At 38.5% G+C, this 7,609-nt stretch overlaps 1 pseudogene; it reads left to right on the top strand.

Annotated features, from left to right (window-relative positions):
• The first annotated feature begins 862 nt into the window (after nt 1-862).
• LOC122747244 lies at nt 863-4,608 on the top strand (annotated as a pseudogene).
• The last annotated feature ends 3,001 nt before the right edge of the window (nt 4,609-7,609 follow it).

Raw genomic sequence — 7,609 nt, 5'->3', positions numbered from 1 at the left:
CAAATTTATAAGAATCCAAGTCATTCCCCAATTGAGAAATGGTCAAAGGATATGAACAGGCAGTTTTCATGAGTAATGCAGAAATATGTTTAATGTTATTATATATATATATATATATATATATATATATATATATATAACCTATATCAGATTACCTTCTTTGTAGGGGTGGGGGGGAGTAAGGGGAGGGAGGGAGAAAAATCTGAAATTGGAAATCTTATATAAACAAATGTTTAAACTATCTATACATGTAATAGGAAAGTAATAAAATACTTTTATTTTAAAAAAATTAAGTATATTAGGGGTTAGTAAAGAGAACATGTGGATAAATAAAAGAGCCTGGCTGACTGTACCTCCTGCTCCTATCACCACCTCCAACCCCAAGAGTGAGCCCCCATTCCCTCAAGCTGAAGCCCCTGCAGGCCCACCCATGCACTGTCCCTACATACAGAGCTCCAAGCTAATTGGCTTGTAGCAGTGATTGACATGACTTACAGGCATTCCTATGAAGAGATGTAACTGTTACGATGCTAATCACATGCTTTTTCCTCAGGGTGGCACTCTGATTCTCACATTCCCCCCTGTGCTTCATGTGAAGAAACATTGTTTCCTTACATGAAGCAAGAACATTACAGATACTTATAACTAACAAATTAAAGGGAATGAAAAGAGAGAAAAAGAAATTGACCAATACATCAATATATGTATTTATATATATTTACCATATATATATGATAAAAATCAATATAGTTCAAATGTCTTCTTTCTAACTCAAATGTTATATTTACTTATCTTGATATACACTATATCTTTACAATATAATTTAATTTCCTAGAATCCTAGTCACTGAACTTTAATCACTATGGAGAAGAGTGAGTCAAAAGAATTTAAAATATTTAAATCCAATTCACCTATAAGTCGAGACATCAGTCTTGTGGTAAAAATTATCGGTGGTAAAGATTAATATTAAAAGTTTTAGCTGAATCATTTGGAAGGGACCACACCTGGCCCACCCTGAGATTATGTATGCTACTGAGAAGGGCCTCCCCTTTTGTGGGAGGAAAAAATAAAAACGGAACAGGACCAAAAGAGAGGGAACTTCCAGAAAGCAGTGCGTGTTCAAACAGTTTGTGCTCTTTCGGCCTGGAAATCAGTCTGGTGGCGCTCTGTGTGGTGGTGTCGTGTTAGCAGTCTGGGTCTCAGTGTGGCGCTGGAAAACTGCATACTGACGCTGTGGTCTGTGAGTCACTTATGGAAAACCCTAAATTCCTTTGAATTAGCTTAATTAGTAATGCTCTGGGATTGCATGAACTAAGCTTAGAATTAAGATTATCTATTTGTATTCCAACTTCCTTATTTCCTTAATTGGTTTCACCTTTGTGGTTTAATTAATTCCCAAGTAATAAAACCTGATCCTTTATGAACTAAAGCTCAGAGACTCTTTCTTATTGGCCTGGGAGTAATATATAAAAAGGAAAGTTCAAAGGGGAAGTTAAACCTAAAAGAGTTCCTCATATTTGTGGGACCCCAATATTAAGGCGAGTCACCCTAATATGCTCCACATAAAAATTTTGGCCCTCACAGTCTTAAAGATGGAAAACAATTTATTAGAGGCCAGTGACTATTTATTTATTTTGTTTTGTTTTGTTTTGTTATGTGTAATACCATACAAAGTCAACCCTGATAACAAGTGACCAATGAACCAAAGCAGCTCTGCAATTGCTGTTAACTCTAAAAACAAAAACAAACAAGAAAAAAGAGCTCAAAAAGTTTAACAGAATTACAGATAACACTACAAATAAAACAAAATAAAACCAAGGAATTAACAGTGGTCATAAGCAAAAAGCTTTCTTCATTCCATTGGAGGAACAAAACTAGACACATGTGCCAGAGGAGACCAGCTTTAGTTTGAGTAAATCTCAATACTACAATGGCTACACAGTGAGCTATATCCCTGATAATGAAGGGGATAACAGCAACAATGAGACAAGTTTGATTCACGACAAGACTTCTTTATCAAAACACAGGTACTACAAGTGCTTGTCTGAACTCAGAGACCACCTGATGCTGGTGTGAAAATTTCTAGAATTTTATTAAGGCTGAGTTCATCCAAAAATGTATACAAAGGATTGTTGTTATGCCAAGCTCAGGGAAAGGCTTGCTTGCTGGACCTTTCCTCTGAAAAACAGGGTGTAACCTAATAGTAAAAAGAGAGGAGTAGAAAGAGAATGGTGGTTTTGGCATGGGGATCCTGACACTTGCACAGTCAGTACCTAATAAATATTAGTTAAATTGAAATCAGTTGAAATGATGCAGATTTATCTCAAAAGTATCCTCCATGACCTTTGTCAAAAGTTTTTCAAAACTTATTCAGGAAGCTCCCTAAGGAGAGCTTAAAGCTGAAGGGAGGAATGTGGAGCACTCTGTGTTCTGTTTCCGAAGGACACGGTTACAAACCATACTCTGTGAAAATGGTAACACTCTCCTCAGAGACAAAGCTGGAGTCTGTCTCCCAGCCACTGAAATGCAACTTCAAAAAACTGGTCCTACCACTGTCCTTTGCCCTAGGACCCTACTGGGGTCCCTGTTCCCAAGAAGTGTGTGGAAAAGAAATAAGGAAAATCTGTCTTAGGTGGGTGGTCCTAGAGAATCAGGAGCCAGGGTGGCCCAACTATGAAAGTTATGGAGGAGTCCAAGGGCCAACCAAGGCCATGTAGAGCAGGAGCTGTAGGTCCTGTGACTGGAAGCCTGGCTCAGGCTCCCCAGTTTAGTACCCACAGGGATGAGCTTCCCTCTGCTTCACTCCCACTCCTCTGGGGATATTCTGAAAGGTGGGACCATTCTGGGAAGCTGCAGGAGCCACTGTATTTTAGTGAGCTTGCACAACATATTTACTTCTGGAGTACCCATATGTGTCTGGCTTCCAAGATGTGCTGTGGCATGGGGCTGATGGCATGGAAGGGGAGGACAACCTCCATGGACCAAGTTTGTTCTACCTGTATGACCTGGGGAGCACCCATGGCATCTTTTTGAACAAGGTCCAGAAGTCCTGCCATCCACTTATTGCTACAGCCACACAAACCACTTCATCAGCTTTGGGGGCAATACCCACCTCTTTATTCTTCAGGGACCAGAAGATGATTAGGAGGGAGAACAGAGCAAATTGTAACACAATTGAAAGCTTTGTGCTCCAGCAGATAAAATTAGAGAAGAAAATGTTGGTTGAAGACTCAGATAAGAATGAAGAGACACATAAGGGAAGAAAAGTACTAGTAGGCAGGGTGTTGAAATGGGATGGATTTGGGAAGGAGAGAAGACATCTTTAAATGTGAAGTTAAAGATAATCCTATTGTCATAAAGTTTCACCAGGAATTTGAGGCATTTTACATAACGGATCCCAATAAGGCCCTGCAAGGATTTCTTGAAAGAAAGAAAAAAATAAAATATGAATATAATGAATAGGGACATAGCACTTTGAGGAATTAGGTTGCCTGTGGGTGATTGAGCAGGAAAACAAATGGTGATTCAGGCCATTTGCTCAAGTAAAAAAAAAAAAAAAAGGAAACAAGAGTCCAGTGCTCTCCGGAAGCTTATGGAAGTGAATTTCTAGGAAAAATGAAAACTAAAAATTGGAAGAAAGAAAATGATTAAGACAGTAATGATGACACATTCTTTGATCCAACTGGCTTTGTTGAGAAGCAGCATCTTAACAGGACAAAAATGCTTGAAATATTGATGATAAGCCATAAAACTGGGAAGTTAAATAATGCTGAGAAAGAGCTTGCTGAGATTTCAGAGAAATTGAAAGTCTCTGGCAAAGGTCTGTTAGAGTCTACACCTCAGCATTCTTTGAATACATAAATGAAAATTCAAACCACAGGGTACATTAGACTGTGTGGCTTGGGGGGGGGTGGGGGTGGGGAAAGCTTCATTTAAAGGCCCTTGAGCTGAGAAAAGAACAATAGAGAATTAAAGGGCTGATTAAAATTGTGAAACCAACAGAGGTGCTACAGCTTCAAAAGACCAAAAACCAGACTGAAAATTTAGAAAACAAGCCTTAAAGGGTAACATTGTCTCTTTTTGGTGCCATGAAAGGGGAGATCAAATTTTAATTAAAAAATAACAAAAAAACTGTAGCAATAGGGAAATTGTTCCCTACATGTCCAACACTTCCTCCAACTTTAATAAGAATGAAGGATTGGCCTGAAGAAAAAGAACAGAAGGAATAAGAACACAAAGAAGAAATAGGATCAATGGATCATATAGAAATGCAGTCAGAAGAAGCAGTGGAAGAAACTTGTCCAACTCCAGATCTTTCAAGTCAGACCAAACCAATGGACATCAGACCTGAAACAAGGACTCTTACTCAGCCTATCCAGGAAGGGCTGAATGTAGGATGCCCAGAGGTTGAGAGAATAGGAGAATTTTCAGATTCAAAGAATAGATGCAAAAAGAGCAAAACATATGGAAGAAAGCTGCTGGTCCCAGTATATTGCCACAAAAGTTTTACTCTAAGTTTCAGATTATCCCATCTCCTATTTGTGGGTACTACCTGAAGGCCAGAGTAATGACATCAGGACACATTTTAATGAAAAATATGACTACTGATTTTTTGGATCTCCTAAGTCCTTTCTTTTTATTCAATACTGCCTAAGAAGGGACGCTAACCAGTTCAGCCTGTCACCATTTTAAGTTGAATGGCTGAGGATGCGGTATTTGAGTGACAATTTGAAAAAAAATGGATGACTTCATATTTTTGTCCTGATTCATGACTTTTTGAAACTGAAGACTTGTAATCTTTGTCTGATTTTGGAAATGTTTCATTTGCTTGCTATTCATGTGTCAAAGTGAAAGTTTGTATAGCTATATTGGATAAGAATTGTATATTTCCAGACCAAGACCAAGCAAAGCAGAAGAAAGATATTTTCATGGGTTTCTACATCTTTAAAAATGAGATAAAAGAATCTATATAGTCCATGAAGTTTCTAATCTACCTGTTAAGTGACATTTCAAATGAAATTAGACATTTGGACACTTTTTTCAGTTGATAACTTATTTTACCTTTGTTTTCTTATATTATTAATCTTTCCACTTCTCTGATATTAAGGATCTTCAGATCTGGACACCTGGTAGGTACTCAATCAATATTTAATCATTGATTTATTTAGGAATTGTATATTGAAGGACTACTTTATGCTTCTACTTAGTCGGTCTTAGTCTTTCTTATTCATTTATGCATGTAAGGTCTCTACTGGGGTTCTATTATAGATGAATACATAAACAATTTCATAGTAAATCTGAAATAAAAGTAAAAACATAAAAAAATGTGACAAGACAAGAATATTTGGACAACTGAGTCTTACTTAACCAAACTAGGGATTTTCTTGTGCTTCTAACCCATGACATCTCTACATCACATATCTGTCAAATATTTATGATGCCTAGATCCTCAGAGCCATCATTTTACCAAATTAAAAAAAATGTGATCAACACTCTAATGAATTGGTTTATATTACTTGTTTTAGATGAGTGCCTTGGTAGTTTGATACTACACTGAAAAATCATTATAGACTATCAGCTAGGGAGTTATATTTAATACATGATTTCTTATTATATTAACAGACAAAGTTGCAGATTTCCACTTTGAAATGCATGAGAAGAAATGTCCAGACTAAGAAAACAGCAGAGTAATCAATTCTTTCAATTCCCATATGATATATGTATTAATTTGTCTATTTTCATGCATATAAAATGTATATGCATACAAATATATGTTCATATGTAATCATATATGTATATAACATGATTTGATTTTTTAAACTTTAGTTATCATGAAGAGAACACAAAGCTGTATGTATATAAAAGAGGGAGCATCCTTTAATGAAAAGATCATGTTGTACTAACATTGTCATTCTTGGGAGTTTATACTAAATTTTTGTTCTGTGTTTATTTGATAATCCTATTTATGCAGTACATGATAGACCTCAATTTCCTTATTTATATATAAAAAAAAGATCACTGGAATATTTCATATATAATATGTTTTATTACAGGGGGCAGAGCCAAGATGGCAGAGAGAAGCCAGGAAGTTGCCTGAGCCTTCCCAAGTTACCCTCAAAAACAACATTAAATCAAGCCTCTAAGTGGATTCTGTAACTACAGAACCTACAAAAAGAGAGATACACAATCTTCCAACTTGAGATAATTTAGAAGACTTCAGGAAAGGTCGGCCCCACTTCAGCAAAAGGGGAACATAGCTCAACTCAGCACAACACAGTGTGGAGAGGATCTGGGCAAGTCAGCAGGAGTATCTTGGTCATAGCACAGCAACTGAGGCCCTTTGATCCTGTCTCAGCGGGCTGCTGGTTCAGCAGGCCAGTTGTGAGAACCACCAGCCCTGGCTGAGAGTACAAACTGCCAGCTAGATAACCAACCACAGAACAGGCATGAGTAGGCCAAACCATCCCAGCACATGGAGTAAGTCTAGAATAGTAAAGAATCTACAAGCCACAGAGACCTTGAAGCAGAAAGCCAGTTACCAGTTTCCTATCCCCAAGCACAAGAAGCTTTCAAAAGTGGCACCTGTGCCCCAGAAGAAAACCTCAACTTTAAAAGTTAAAAAAAATAACCACAATATGTCTAAGAAATACAAAAGGACCCTTACTATTAAGAGCTTTTGTGTTGACAGGGAAGACTGAAACACAAATTCAGATGAGGAAAATACTCTAACATTGCCTATATGTGAAGCCTCAAGGGGGAAGATGAATTGGTATCAATACCAAAAAGGTTCTTAGAAGAGTTCAAAAAGGATTTTATGGGGCAGATAGGTGGTGCAGTGGATAGAACACTGGCCCTGGATTCAGGAGGACCAGAGTTCAAATCTGGCCTCAGACACTTAACAATTACCAGCTGTGTGACCCTGAGCAAGTCATTTAACGCCAATTGCCTCACCACAAAAAAAAAAAAAAAAGGATTTTAAAAATCAAATGAGGGTGGTGGAGCCAAGATGGTGGACGAGAGTCTGTGATTATGACAAGCTCCAGATAAACCCATCCACTCATGCCCAAATAATGCAGTAAAAAAAAAACAACAGAACAGACTAATGCACATAAGAACAGAGTAAGAAGGGGCAGCTATTTGGCGCAGTGGATAGAGCAGCGGCCCTGGATTCAGGAGGACCTGAGTTCAAATCCGGCCTCAGACACTTAACACTTACTAGCTGTGTGACCCTGGGCAAGTCACTTAACCCCAATTGCCCCACCAAAAAAAAGCAAAAAAAAAAAAAAAAAGAACAGAGTAAGAAGACTATTTCTCTGCAAAAGAGGGCAATTCCGATCACCTACTGATCAGGCTGGACAGCTCAGCACACAGTCCAGACCCTGCCAGGGACAGTGCTTCCAGCCCGGGTCAGAGTCTTCAGCACCAGCAGCATCTAAGGCTCCAATCCCGGACTGCTGAAGGGGTTCAACAGTAGGCCAGGGTGAAGTGGAGGAAGTATCTACTGGAGTTGGGGCAAAGTGCCCTGGGTCTGCTGAATCGAGTGGTGGTGGCCCAGTGGGGGAGGGGCAAAAGCTTGCCAAGCTTCTGACCATAGAGAATCAGAATTCAA

This window comes from Dromiciops gliroides, chromosome 3 (genome assembly GCF_019393635.1).
Source record: "Dromiciops gliroides isolate mDroGli1 chromosome 3, mDroGli1.pri, whole genome shotgun sequence".
NCBI lineage: Eukaryota > Metazoa > Chordata > Mammalia > Microbiotheria > Microbiotheriidae > Dromiciops > Dromiciops gliroides.
The sequence above is the reverse complement of the archived record's forward strand: the minus strand, read 5'-3'. Positions and strand labels throughout refer to the sequence as shown.